The sequence below is a fragment of the Schistocerca americana genome, chromosome 2 (assembly GCF_021461395.2).
Source record: "Schistocerca americana isolate TAMUIC-IGC-003095 chromosome 2, iqSchAmer2.1, whole genome shotgun sequence".
NCBI classification, from domain to species: domain Eukaryota; kingdom Metazoa; phylum Arthropoda; class Insecta; order Orthoptera; family Acrididae; genus Schistocerca; species Schistocerca americana.
In genome coordinates this window covers 1,067,412,325-1,067,428,614 of record NC_060120.1, presented here as the reverse complement: position 1 = coordinate 1,067,428,614, position 16,290 = coordinate 1,067,412,325, and positions in this window count along the sequence as shown.

Genomic DNA, 16,290 nt, shown 5'->3' with positions numbered 1-16,290 from the left:
GTACAAGAGGACTGACACTCTAACTTTCGATGATTTGAACCTCTCCTGTGAGTCCAGTTTTAGATTCCGATGCTACACTTCAGGTTTACTGTAATCCTAGGACCTTCTTATTGACGATGAAACACAAAAACTGCATCCGAATTTAATACAAAAGGCTCAATGCCGACTTACGTACATGAGGACTGACACTCTAACTTTCTGTGATTTCAACCACTCCTGCGAGTCCAGTTTTAGATTCCGATGCTTCACTTCAGGGTTACTGTAATCCTTGGACCTTCTTATTGACGATGAAACACAGAAATAGCATCCAAATTTAATACAAAAGGGGCAATGCCGACTTAAGTACAAGAGGACTGACACACTAACTTTCTATGATTTGAACCTCTCCTGTGAGTGCAGATTTATATTCCTATGCTTCACTTCAGGTTTACTGTATCCCTTGGACCTTCTTATTGACGATGAAACACAGAAATTGCATCCGAATGTAATACAAAAGGCACAATGCCGACATAAGTACAAGAGGACTGACACTCTTTCTATGATTTGAACCTCCCCTGTGAGTCCAGTTTTGCTTCACTTCAGGATTACCCTATAACATGGACCTTCTTATTGACGGTGAAACACAGAAATTGCATCCGAATTTAATACAAAGGCACAATGCCGACTTAAGTACAAGTGGACTGACACTCTAACTTTCTATGATTTGAACCTCTCCTGTGAGTCCAGTTTTAGATTCCGATGCTTCACTTCAGGTTTACTGTATTCCTCAGATTTTCTTATTGACGATGAAACTCAGAAATTGCATCCGAATTTAAAACAAAAGGCACAATGCCGACTTAAGTACAAGAGGACAGACCCTATAACATTCTATGATTTGAACCTCTCCTGTGGGTCCCGTTTTAGGTTCCGATGCTTCACTTCAGGTTTACTGTATACCTTGGACCTTCTTATTGACGATGAAACACAGAAATAGCATCCGAATTTAATACAAAAGGCACAATGCCGACTTAAGTACCAGAGGACTGACGCTGTAATTTTCTATGATTTGAACCTCTTCTGTGAGTCCAGTTTTAGATTCCGATGCTTCACTTCAGGTTTACTGTATTCCTTGGACCTTCATATTGACAATGAGACACATAAATTCCATCTGAATTTAATACAAAAGGCACAATGCCGACATAAGTACAAGAGGACTGACACTCTAACTTTCTATGATCTGAACCTCTCCTGTGAGTCAAGTTATAGATTCCGATGCTTGACTTCAGGTTTGCTGTAGCCCTTGAACCTTCTTATTTACGATGAAACACTGAAATTGCATTCGAATTTAATACAAAAGGCACAATGCGTACTTAAGTACAAAGGACTGACACACTAACTTTATACGATTTGAACCTCTCCTGTGAGTCCAGTTTTAGATTCGATGCTTTACTTCAGGTTTACTGTATAACTTGGACATTCTTATTGGCGATGAAACACAGAAATAGCATCCGAATTTAATACAAAAGGCACAATGCCGACTTAAGTACAAGAGGACTGACACACTAACTTTCTATAATTTGAACCTCTCCTGTGAGTCCAGTTTTAGATTCCGATGCTTCACTACAGGTTTACTGTATCCCTTGGACCTTCTTATTGACGATGAAACACAGAAATTGCATCCGAATTTAATACAAAAGGCACAATGCCGACTGAAGTACAAGAGGGCTGACACTCCTACTTTCTATCATTTGAACCTCTCCTGTGAGTCCAGTTTAGCTTCACCGCATTATTACTCTATACCATGGACCATCTTATTGACGATAAAACACAGAAATTGCATCCGAAATTAATACAAAAGTCACAATGCCGACTTAACTACAAGAAGACTGTCACACCAACTTTCTATGATTTGAACCTCTCCTGTGAGTCCAGTTTTTGATTCCGATGCTTCACTTCAGGCTTACTGTAATCCTTGGACCTTCTTATTGACGATGAAACACAGAACTAGCATCCGAATTTAACACAAAAGGCACAATGCCGACTTAAGTACAAGAGGACTGACACTCTAACTTTCTATGATTTGAACCTCTCCTGTGAGTCCAGTTTTAGATTCCGATGCTTCACTTCAGGTTTACTGTATCCCTTGGACCTTCTTATTTACGATGAAACACAGAAATTGCATCCGAATTTTATACAAAAGGCACAATGCCGACTTAAGAACAAGAGGACTGACGCTCTAATTTTCTATGATTTGAACCTCTTCTGTGAGTCTAGTTTTAGATTCCGATGTTTCATTTCAGGTTTACTGTATTCCTTGGAGCTTCTTATTGACGATGAAACACAGAAATTGCATCCGAATTTAATACAAAAGGCAAAATGCCGACTTAAGTACAAGAGGACTGATGCTCTAACTTTCTATGATTTGAACCTCTTCTGTGAGTCTAGTTTTAGATTCCGATGTTTCATTTCGGGTTTACTGTATTCCTTGGACCTTCATATTGATGATGAGTCACAGAAATTCCATCTGAATTAATTACAAAAGGCACAATGCCGACTTAAGTACAAGAGGTCTGACACTCTAACTTTCTATGATTTGAACCTCTCCTGTGAGTCCAGTCATAGATCCCGATGCTTCACTTCAGGTTTGCTGTATCCCTTGGACCTTCTTATTGACGATGAAACACAGAAATTGCATCCGAATATAATACAAAAGGCACAATGCCGACTTAAGTACAAAGGACTGACACTCTCACCTTCTATGATTTGAACCTCTCCTGTGAGTCCAGTTTTAGATTCGATGCTTCACTTCAGGTTTACTGTATACTTTGGATATTCTTATTGACGATGAAACACAGAAATAGCATCCGAATTTAGTACAAAAGGCACAATGCCGACTTAAGTACAAGAGGACTGACACTCTAACTCGCTATGATTTGAACCTCTCCTGTGGGTCCAGTTTTAGATTCCGATGTTTCACTTCAGGTTTACTGTATCCCTTGGACCTTCTTATTGACGATGAAACACAGAAATTGCATCCGAATTTAATACATAAGGCACAATGCCGACTTAAGTACAAGAGACTGACGCTCTAATTTTCTATGATTTGAACCTCTTCTGTGAGTCCAGTTTTAGATTCCGATGCTTCACTTCAGGTTTACTGTATTCCATGGACCTTCATATTGACGATGAGACACAGAAAATCCATCTGAATTTAATACAAAAGGCACAATGCCGACTTAAGTACAAGAGGACTGACACTCTAACTTTCTATGATCTGAACCTCTCCTGTGAGTCCAGTTTTTAATTCCGATGCTTCACTTCAGGGTTACTGTATACCTTGGACCTTCTTATTGACGATGAAACACAGAAATTGCATCCGAATTTAATACAAAAGGCACAATTCCGACTTAAGTACAAGAGGACTGACACTCTAACTTTCTATGATTTGAACCTCTCCTGTGAGTCCAGTTTTGCTTCACCTCATTATTACTCTATACCATGGACCTTCTTATTGACGATGAAACACAGAAATTGCATCCGAATTTAATACAAAAGTCACAATGCCGACTTAAGTACAAGAGGACTGACACTCTAACTTTCTATGATTTGAACCTCTCCTGTGAGTCCAGTTATAGATTCCGATGCTTCACTTCAGGTTTGCTGTATCACTTGGACCTTCTTATTGACGATGAAACACAGAAATTGCATCCGAATTTAATACAAAAGGCACAATGCCGACTTAAGTACAAAGGACTGACATTCTAACTTTCTATGATTTGAACCTCTCCTGTGAGTCCACTTTTAGATTCGATGCTTCACTTCAGGTGTACTGTATACCTTGGATATTCTTATTGACGATGAAACACATAAATAGCATCCGAATTTAGTACTAAAGGCACAATGCCGACTTAAGTACAAGAGGACTGACATTCTAACTCTCTATGATTTGAACCTCTCCTGTGGGTCCAGTTTTAGATTCCGATGTTTCACTTCAGGTTTACTGTATCCCTTGGACCTTCATATTGACGATGAGACACAGAAATTCCATCTGAATTTAATACAAAAGGCACAACGCCAACTTAACTACTAGAGGACTAACACTCTAACTTTCTATGATTTGAACCTCTCCTGTGAGTCCAGTTATAGATTCCGATGCTTCACTTCAGGTTTGCTGTATCCCTTGGACCTTCTTATTGACGATGAAATACAGAAATTGCATCCGAATTTAATACAATAGGCACAATGCCGACATAAGTACAAGAGGACTGACACTCTTTCTATGATTTGAACCTCTCCTGTGAGTCCAGTTTTGCTTCACTTCAGGATTACCCTATACCATGGACCTTCTTATTGACGACGAAACACAGAATTTGATCCGAATTTAATACAAAGACACAATGCCGACTTAAGTACAAGTGGACTGACACTGTAACTTTCTATGATTTGAACCTCTCCTATGAGTCCAGTTTTAGATTCCGATGCTTCACTTCAGGTTTACTGTATCCCTCAGACCTTCTTATTGACGATGAAACACAGAAATTGCATCCGAATTTAATACAAAAGGCACAATGCCGACGTAAGTACAAGAGGACTGACCCTATAACTTTCTATGATTTGAACCTCTCCTGTGAGTCCAGTTTTAGGTTCCGATGCTTCACTTCAGGTTTACTGTATATCTTGTACCTTCTTATTGACGATGAAACACAGAAATAGCATCCGAATTTAATACAAAAGGCACAATGCCGACTTAAGTACAAGAGGACTGACACTCTAACTTTCTATGGTTTGAACCTCTCCTGTGAGTCCAGTTTTAAATTCCGATGCTTCATTTCAGGTTTACTGTACCCCTTGGTCCTTCTTATTGACGATGAAACACAGAAATTGCATCCGAATTTAATACAAAAGGCACAATGCCGACTTAAGTACAAGAGGACTGACGCTCTAGTTTGCTATGATTTGAACCTCCCCTGTGAGTCCAGTTTTCGATTCCGATGCTTCACTTCAGGTTTACTGTATTCCATGGACCTTCATATTGACGATGAGACACAGAAATTCCATCTGAATTTAATACAAAAGGCACAATGCCGACTTAAGTACAAGAGGACTGACACTCTAACTTTCTATGATCTGAACCTCTCCTGTGAGTCCAGTTATGGATTCCAATGCTTCACTTCAGGTTTACTGTATACCTTGGACGTTCTTATTGACGATGAAACACAGAAATAGCATCCGAATTTCATACAAAAGGTACAATGCCGACTTAAGTAAAAGAGGACTGACACACTAACTTTCTATGATTTTAACCTCTCGTGTGAGTCCAGTTTTAGATTCCGATGCTTCACTACAGGTTTACTGTATCCCTTGGACCTTCCTATTGACGATGAAACACAGAAAATGCATCCGAATTTAATACAATAGGCACAATGCCGACTTAAGTACAAGAGGGCTGACACTCTAACTTTCTATGATTTGAACCTCTCCTGTGAGTCCAGTTTTGCTTCACCTCATAATTACTCTATACCATGGACCTTCTTATTGACGATAAAACACAGAAATTGCATCCGAATTTAATACAAAAATCACAATGCCGACTTAACTACAAGAGGACTGACCCACTAACTTTCTATGATTTGAACCTCTCCTGTGAGTCCAGTTTTTGATTCCGATGCTTTACTTCAGGCTTACTGTATCCCTTGGACCTTCTTATTGCCGATGAAACAAAGAAATGGCATCCGAATTAAATACAAAAGGCACAATGCCGACTTAAGTACAAGAGGACTGACACTCTAACTTTTTATGATTTGAACCTCTCCTGTGAGTTCAGTTTTAGATTCCGATGCATCACTTCAGGTTTACTGTAATCCTTGGACCTTCTTATTTACGATGAAACACAGAACAAGCATCCGAATTTAATACAAAAGGCACAATGCCGAATTAAGTACAAGAGGACTGACACTCTAACTTTCTATGATTTGAACCTCTCCTGTAAGTCCAGTTTTAGATTCCGATTCTTCACTTCAGGTTTACTGTATCCCTTGGAACTTCTTATTGACGACGAAACACAGAAATTGCATCCGAATTTAATACAAGAGGCACAATGCCGACTTATGTACAAGAGGACTGACGCTCTAATTTTCTATGATTTGAACCTCTTCTGTGAGTCCAGTTTTAGATTCCGATGCTTCATTTCAGGTTTAATGTATTCCTTGGACATTCATATTGATGATGAGTCACAGAAATTCCATCTGAATTTAATACAAAAGGCACAATGCCGACTTAAGTACAAGAGGTCTGACACTCTAACTATCTATGATTTGAACCTCTCCAGTGAGTCCAGTTATAGATCCCGATGCTTCACTTCAGGTTTGCTGTATCCCTTGTACCTTCTTATTGACGATGAAACACAGAAATTGCATCCGAATTTAATAAAAAAGGCACAATGCCGACTTAAGTACAAAGGACTGACACTCTAACTTTCTATGATTTGATCCTCTCCTGTGAGTCCAGTTTTAGATTCGATGCTTCACTTTAGGTTTACTGTATACCTTGGACATTCCTATTGACGATGAAACACAGAAATAGCATCCGAATTTAATACAAAAGGCACAATGCCGACTTAAGTACAAGAGGACTGACGCTCTAACTTTCTATGATTTGAACCTCTCCTGTGGGTCCAGTTTTTAATTCCGATGCTTAACTTCAGGTTTACTGTATCCCTTGGACCTTCATATTGACGATGAGACACAGAAATTCCATCTGAATTTATTACAAAAGGCACAATGCCGACTTAAGTACTAGAGGACTAACACTCTAACTTTCTATGATTTGACCCTCTCCTGTGAGTCCAGTTATAGATCCCGATGCTTCACTTCAGGTTTGCTGTATCCCTTGGACCTTCTTATTGACGATGAAACACAGAAATTGCATCCGAATTTAATACAAAAGGCACAATGCCGACTTAAGTACAAAGGACTGACACTCTAACTTTCTATGATTTGAACCTCTGATGTGAGTCCAGTTTTAGATTCGATGCTTCACTTTGGTTTACTGTATACCTTGGACATTCCAATTGACGATGAAACACAGAAATAGCATCCGAATTTAATACAAAAGGCACAATGCCGACTTAAGTACAAGAGGAGTGACGCTCTAACTTTCTATGATTTGAACCTCTCCTGTGGGTCCAGTTTTAGATTCCGATGCTTCACTTCAGGTTTACTGTATCCCTTGGACCTTCATATTGACGATGAGACACAGAAATTCCATCTGAATTTATTACAAAAGGCACAATGCCGACTTAAGTACAAGAGGACTGACGCTCTAGTTTTCTATGATTTGAACCTCTTCTGTGAGTCCAGTTTTAGATTCCGATGCTTCACTTCAGGTTTACTGTATACCTTGGACATTCTTATTGACGATGAAACACAGAAATAGCATCCGAATTTAATACAAAAGGCACAATGCCGACTTAAGTACAAGAGGACTGACACACTAACTTTCTATGATTTGAACCTCCCCTGTGAGTCAAGTTTTAGATTCCGATGCTTCACTACAGGTTTACTGTATCCCTTGGACCTTCTTATTGACGATGAAACACATAAATTGCATCCGATTTTAATACAAAAGGCACAATGCCGACTTAAGTACAAGAGGACTGACGCTCTAGTTTTCTATGATCTGAACCTCTTCTGTGAGTCCAGTTTTAAATTCCGATGCTTCACTTCAGGTTTACTGTATACCTTGGACATTCTTATTGACGATGAAACACAGAAATAGCATCCGAATTTAATACAAAAGGCACAATGCCAAATTATTTACAAGAGGAATGACGCTCTAATTTTCTATGATTTGAACCTCTTCTGTGAGTCCAGTTTTAGATTCCGATGCTTCATTTCAGGTTTAATGTATTCCTTGGACCTTCATATTGACGATGAGTCACAGAAATTCCATCTGAATTTAGTACAAAAGGCACAATGCCGACTTAAGTACAAGAGGTCTGACACTCTAACTTTCTATGATTTGAACCTCTCCTGTGAGTCCAGTTATAGATCCCGATGCTTCACTTCAGGTTTGCTGTATCCCTTGGACCTTCTTATTGACGATGAAACACAGAAATTGCATCCGAATTTAATACAGAAGGCACAATGCCGACTTAAGTACAAGAGGACTGACGCTCTAACTTTCTATGATTTGAACCTCTCCTGTGGGTCCAGTTTTAGATTCCGATGCTTCACTTCAGGTTTACTGTATCCCTTGGACCTTCATATTGACGATGAGACACAGAAATTCCATCTGAATTTATTACAAAAGGCACAATGCCGACTTAAGTACTAGAGGACTAACACTCTAACTTTCTATGATTTGACCCTCTCCTGTGAGTCCAGTTATAGATCCCGATGCTTCACTTCAGGTTTGCTGTATCCCTTGGACCTTCTTATTGACGATGAAACACAGAAATTGCATCCGAATTTAATACAAAAGGCACAATGCCGACTTAAGTACAAAGGACTGACACTCTAACTTTCTATGATTTGATCCTCTCCTGTGAGTCCAGTTTTAGATTCGATGCTTCACTTTAGGTTTACTGTATACCTTGGACATTCCTATTGACGATGAAACACAGAAATAGCATCCGAATTTAATACAAAAGGCACAATGCCGACTTAAGTACAAGAGGACTGACGCTCTAACTTTCTATGATTTGAACCTCTCCTGTGGGTCCAGTTTTAGATTCCGATGCTTCACTTCAGGTTTACTGTATCCCTTGGACCTTCATTTTGACGATGAGACACAGAAATTCCATCTGAATTTATTACAAAAGGCACAATGCCGACTTAAGTACTAGAGGACTAACACTCTAACTTTCTATGATTTGACCCTCTCCTGTGAGTCCAGTTATAGATCCCGATGCTTCACTTCAGGTTTGCTGTATCCCTTGGTCCTTCTTATTGACGATGAAACACAGAAATTGCATCCGAATTTAATACAAAAGGCACAATGCCGACTTAAGTACAAAGGACTGACACTCTAACTTTCTATGATTTGAACCTCTGATGTGAGTCCAGTTTTAGATTCGATGCTTCACTTTAGGTTTACTGTATACCTTGGACATTCCTATTGACGATGAAACACAGAAATAGCATCCGAATTTAATACAAAAGGCACAATGCCGACTTAAGTACAAGAGGAGTGACGCTCTAACTTTCTATGATTTGAACCTCTCTTGTGGGTCCAGTTTTAGATTCCGATGCTTCACTTCGGGTTTACTGTATCCCTTGGACCTTCATATTGACGATGAGACACAGAAATTCCATCTGAATGTATTACAAAAGGCACAATGCCGACTTAAGTACTAGAGGACTAACACTCTAACTTTCTATGATTTGACCCTCTCCTGTGAGTCCAGTTATAGATCCCGATGCTTCACTTCAGGTTTGCTGTATCCCTTGGACCTTCTTATTGACGATGAAACACAGAAATTGCATCCGAATTTAATACAAAAGGCACAATGCCGACTTAAGTACAAAGGACTGACACTCTAACTTTCTATGATTTGATCCTCTCCTGTGAGTCCAGTTTTAGATTCGATGCTTCACTTTAGGTTTACTGTATACCTTGGACATTCCTATTGACGATGAAACACAGAAATAGCATCCGAATTTAATACAAAAGGCACAATGCCGACTTAAGTACAAGAGGACTGACGCTCTAACTTTCTATGATTTGAACCTCTCCTGTGAGTCCAGTTTTAGATTCCGATGCGTCACTTCAGGTTTACTGTATACCTTGGACCTTCTTATTGACGATGAAACACAGAAATTGCATCCGATTTTAATACAAAAGGCACAATGCCGACTTAAGTACAAGAGGACTGACGCTCTAGTTTTCTATGATCTGAACCTCTTCTGTGAGTCCAGTTTTAAATTCCGATGCTTCACTTCAGGTTTACTGTATACCTTGGACATTCTTATTGACGATGAAACACAGAAATAGCATCCGAATTTAATACAAAAGGCACAATGCCGACTTAAGTACAAGAGGACTGACACACTAACTTTCTATGATTTGAACCTCCCCTGTGAGTCCAGTTTTAGATTCCGATGCTTCACTACAGGTTTACTGTATCCCTTGGACCTTCTTATTGACGATGAAACACAGAAATTGCATCCGAATTTAATACAAAAGGCACAATGCCGACTTAAGTACAAGAGGGCTGACACTCTAACTGTCTATGATTTGAACCTCTCCTGTGAGTCCAGTTCTGCTTCACCTCATTATTACTCTATACCATGGACCTTCTTATTGACGATAAAACACAGAATTTGCATCCGAATATAATACAAAAGTCACAATTCCGACTTAACTACAAGAGGACTGACACACTAACTTTCTATGATTTGAACCTCTCCTGTGAGTCCAGTTTTTGATTCCGATGCTTTACTTCAGGCTTACTGTATCCCTTGGACCTTCTTATTGGCGATGAAACACAGAAATTGCATCCGAATTTAATACAAAAGGCTCAATGCCGACTTAAGGACAAGAGGACTGACACTCTAACATTCTACGATTTGAACCTCTCCTGTGAGTTCAGTTTTCGATTCCGATGCATCACTTCAGGTTTACTGTAATCCTTGGACCTTCTTATGGACGATGAAACACAGAACTAGCATCCGAATTTTATACAAAAGGCACAATGCCGACTTAAGTACAAGAGGACTGACACTCTAACTTTCTATGATTTGAACCTCTCCTGTGAGTCCAGTTTTAGATTCCGATGCTTCACTTCAGGTTTGCTGTATCCCTTGGAACTTCTTATTGACGACGAAACACAGAAATTGCATCCGAATTTAATACAAAAGGCTCAATGCCGACTTATGTACAAGAGGACTGACGCTCTAATTTTCTATAATTTGAACCTCTTCTGTGAGTCCAGTTTTAGATTCCGATGCTTCATTTCAGGTTTACTGTATTCCTTGGACCTTCATATTGACGATGAGTCACAGAAATTCCATCTGAATTTAATACAAAAGGCACAATGCCAACTTAAGTACTAGAGGACTAACACTCTAACTTTCTATGATTTGACCCTCTCCTGTGAGTCCAGTTATAGATCCCGATGCTTCACTTCAGGTTTGCTGTATCCCTTGGACCTTCTTATTGACGATGAAACACAGAAATTGCATCCGAATTTAATACAAAAGGCACAATGCCGACTTAAGTACAAAGGACTGACACTCTAACTTTCTATGATTTGAACCTCTAATGTGAGTCCAGTTTTAGATTCGATGCTTCACTTTAGGTTTACTGTATACCTTGGACATTCCTATTGACGATGAAACACAGAAATAGCACCCGAATTTAATACAAAAGGCACAATGCCGACTTAAGTACAAGAGGAGTGACGCTCTAACTTTCTATGATTTGAACCTCTCCTGTGGGTAAAGTTTTAGATTCCGATGCTTCACTTCAGGTTTACTGTATCCCTTGGACCTTCATATTGACGATGAGACAAAGAAATTCCATCTGAATTTATTACAAAAGGCACAATGCCGACTTAAGTACTAGAGGACTAACACTCTAACTTTCTATGATTTGACCCTCTCCTGTGAGTCCAGTTATAGATTCCGATGCTTCACTTCACGTTTGCTGTATCCCTTGGACCTTCTTATTGACGATGATACACAGAAATTGCATCCGAATTTTATACAAAAGGCACAATGCCGACTTAAGTACAAGAGGACTAACACTCTAACTTTCTATGATTTGAACCTCTCCTGTGAGTCCAGTTTTAGATTCCGATGCGTCACTTCAGGTTTACTGTATACCTTGGACCTTCTTATTGACGATGAATCACAGAAATTGCATCCGATTTTAATACGAAAGGCACAATGCCGACTTAAGTACAAGAGGACTGACGCTCTAGTTTTCTATGATTTGAACCTCTTCTGTGAGTCCACTTTTAAATTCCGATGCTTCACTACAGGTTTACTGTATACCTTGGACATTCTTATTGACGATGAAACACAGAAATTGCATCCGAATTTAATACAAAAGGCACAATGCCGACTTAAGTACAAGAGGGCTGACACTCTAACTGTCTATGATTTGAACCTCTCCTGTGAGTCCAGTTCTGCTTCACCTCATTATTACTCTATACCATGGACCTTCTTATTGACGATAAAACACAGAATTTGCATCCGAATTTAATACAAAAGTCACAATGCCGACTTAACTGCAAGAGGACTGACACACTAACTTTCTATGATTTGAACCTCTCCTGTGAGTCCAGTTTTTGATTCCGATGCTTTATTTCAGGCTTACTGTATCCCTTGGACCTTCTTATTGACGATGAAACACAGAAATTGCATCCGAATTTAATACAAAAGGCACAATGCCGACTTAAGTACAAGAGGACTGACACTCTAACTTTCTATGATTTGAACCTCTCCTGTGAGTTCAGTTTTAGATTCCGATGCTTCACTTCAGGTTTACTGTATCCCTTGGAACTTCTTATTGACGACGAAACACAGAAATTGCATCCGAATTTAAAACAAAAGGCACAATGCCGACTTATGTACAAGAGGACTGACGCTCTAATTTTCTATGATTTGAACCTCTTCTGTGAGTCCAGTTTTAGATTCCGATGCTTCATTTCAGGTTTAATGTATTCCTTGGACCTTCATATTGACGATGAGTCACAGAAATTCCATCTGAATTTAGTACAAAAGGCACAATGCCGACTTAAGTACAAGAGGTCTGACACTCTAACTTTCTATGATTTGAACCTCTCCTGTGAGTCCAGTTATAGATCCCGATGCTTCACTTCAGGTTTGCTGTATCCCTTGGACCTTCTTATTGACGATGAAACACCGAAATTGCATCCCAATTTAATACAAAAGGCACAATGCCGACTTAAGTACAAAGGACTGACACTCTAACTTTCTACGATTTGATCCTCTCCTGTGAGTCCAGTTTTAGATTCGATGCTTCACTTTAGGTTTACTGTATACCTTGGACATTCCTATTGACGATGAAACACAGAAATAGCATCCGAATTTAATACAAAAGGCACAATGCCGACTTAAGTACAAGAGGACTGACGCTCTAACTTTCTATGATTTGAACCTCTCCTGTGGGTCCAGTTTTAGATTCCGATGCTTCACTTCAGGTTTACTGTATCCCTTGGACCTTCATATTGACGATGAGACACAGAAATTCCATCTGAATTTATTACAAAAGGCACAATGCCGACTTAAGTACTAGAGGACTAACACTCTAACTTTCTATGATTTGACCCTCTCCTGTGAGTCCAGTTATAGATCCCGATGCTTCACTTCAGGTTTGCTGTATCCCTTGGACCTTCTTATTGACGATGAAACACAGAAATTGCATCCGAATTTAATACAAAAGGCACAATGCCGACTTAAGTACAAAGGACTGACACTCTAACTTTCTATGATTTGAACCTCTGATGTGAGTCCAGTTTTAGATTCGATGCTTCACTTTAGGTTTACTGTATACCTTGGACATTCCTATTGACGACGAAACACAGAAATAGCATCCGAATTTAATACAAAAGGCACAATGCCGACTTAAGTACAAGAGGAGTGACGCTCTAACTTTCTGTGATTTGAACCTCTCTTGTGGGTCCAGTTTTAGATTCCGATGCTTCACTTCAGGTTTACTGTATCCCTTGGTCCTTCATATTGACGATGAGACACAGAAATTCCATCTGAATTTATTACAAAAGGCACAATGCCGACTTAAGTACTAGAGGACTAACACTCTAACTTTCTATGATTTGACCCTCTCCTGTGAGTCCAGTTATAGATCCGATGCTTCACTTCAGGTTTGCTGTATCACTTGGACCTTCTTATTGACGATGATACACAGAAATTGCATCCGAATTTTATACAGAAAGCACAATGCCGACTTAAGTACAAGAGGACTAACACTCTAACTTTCTATGATTTGAACCTCTCCTGTGAGTCCAGTTTTAGATTCCGATGCGTCACTTCAGGTTTACTGTATACCTTGGACCTTCTTATTGACGATGAAACACAGAAATAGCACCCGAATTTAATACAAAAGGCTCAATGCCGACTTAAGTACAAGAGGAGTGACGCTCTAACTTTCTATGATTTGAACCTCTCCTGTGGGTCCAGTTTTAGATTCCGATGCCTCACTTCAGGTTTACTGAATACCTTGGACATTCTTATTGACGATGAAACACAGAAATAGCATCCGAATTTAATACAAAAGGCACAATGCTGACTTAAGTACAAGAGGAACGACACACTAACTTTCTATGATTTGAACCTCCCCTGTGAGTCCAGTTTTAGATTCCGATGCTTCACTACAGGTTTACTGTATCCCTTGGACCTTCTTATTGACGATGAAACACAGAAATTGCATCCGAATTTAATACAAAAGGCACAATGCCGACTTAAGTACAAGAGGGCTGACACTCTAACTGTCTATGATTTGAACCTCTCCTGTGAGTCCAGTTCTGCTTCACCTCATTATTACTCTATACCATGGACCTTCTTATTGACGATAAAACACAGAATTTGCATCCGAATTTAATACAAAAGTCACAATGCCGACTTAACTACTAGAGGACTGACACACTAACTTTCTATGATTTGAACCTCTCCTGTGAGTCCAGTTTTTGATTCCGATGCTTTACTTCAGGCTTACTGTATCCCTTGGACCTTCTTATTGACGATAAAACACAGAAATTGCATCCGAATTTAATACAAAAGGCACAATGCCGACTTAAGTACAAGAGGACTGACACTCTAACTTTCTATGATTTGAACCTCTCCTGTGAGTTCAGTTTTCGATTCCGATGCATCACTTCAGGTTTACTGTAATCCTTGGACCTTCTTATTGACGATGAAACACAGAACTAGCATCCGAATTTTATACAAAAGGCACAATGCCGACTTAAGTACAAGAGGACTGACACTCTAACTTTCTACGATTTGAACCTCTCCTGTGAGTCCAGTTTTAGATTCCGATGCTTCACTTCAGGTTTGCTGTATCCCTTGGAACTTCTTATTGCCGACGAAACACAGAAATTGCATCCGAATTTAATACAAAAGGCACAATGCCAACTTATGTACAAGAGGACTGACGCTCTACTTTTCTATAATTTGAACCTCTTCTGTGAGTCCAGTTTTAGTTTCCGATGCTTCATTTCAGGTTTACTGTATTCCTTGGACCTTCATATTGACGATGAGTCGCAGAAATTCCATCTGAATTTAATACAAAAGGTACAATGCCGACTTCAGTACAAGAGGTCTGACACTCTAACTTTCAATGATTTGAACCTCTCCTGTGAGTCCATTTATAGATCTCGATGCTTCACTTCAGGTTCGCTGTATCTCTTGGACCTTCTTATTGACGATGAAACACAGAAATTGCATCCGAATTCAATACAAAAGTCACAATGCCGACTTAAGTACAAGAGGACTGACGCTCTAACTTTCTATGATTTGAACCTCCCCTGTGAGTCCAGTTTTAGATTCCGATGCTTCACTTCATGTTTGCTGTATCCCTTGGACCTTCTTATTGACGATGAAACACAGAAACTGCATCCGAATTTAATACAAAAGGCACAATGCCGACTTAAGTACAAAGGACTGACACTCTAACTTTCTATGATTTGAACCTCTCCTGTGAGTCCAGTTTTAGATTCGATGCTTCACTTCAGGTTTACTGTATACCTTGGACATTCTTATTGACGATGAAACACAGAAATTGCATCCGAATTTAATACAAAAGGCACAATGCCGACTTAAATACAAGAGGAATGACACTCCAACTCTCTATGATTTGAATCACTCCTGTGAGTCCAGTTGTAGATTCCGATGCTTCACTTCAGGTTTACTGTATCCCTTGGAATTTCATATTGACGATGAAACACAGAAATTACATCCGAATTTAATACAAAAGGCACAATGCCGACTTAAGTACTAGAGGACTGACACTCTAACATTCTATGATTTGAACCTCTCCTGTGAGTCCAGTTTTAGATTCCGATGCTTCACTTCAGGTTTACTGTATACCTTGGACCTTCTTATTGACGATGAAACACAGAAATTGCATCCGAATTTAATACAAAAGGCACAATGCCGACTTAAGTACAAGAGGACTGACACTCTAACTTTCGATGATTTGAACCTCTCCTGTGAGTCCAGTTCTGCTTCACCTCATTATTACTCTATACCATGGACCTTCTTATTGACGATAAAACACAGAATTTGCATCCGAATATAATACAAAAGTCACAATTCCGACTTAACT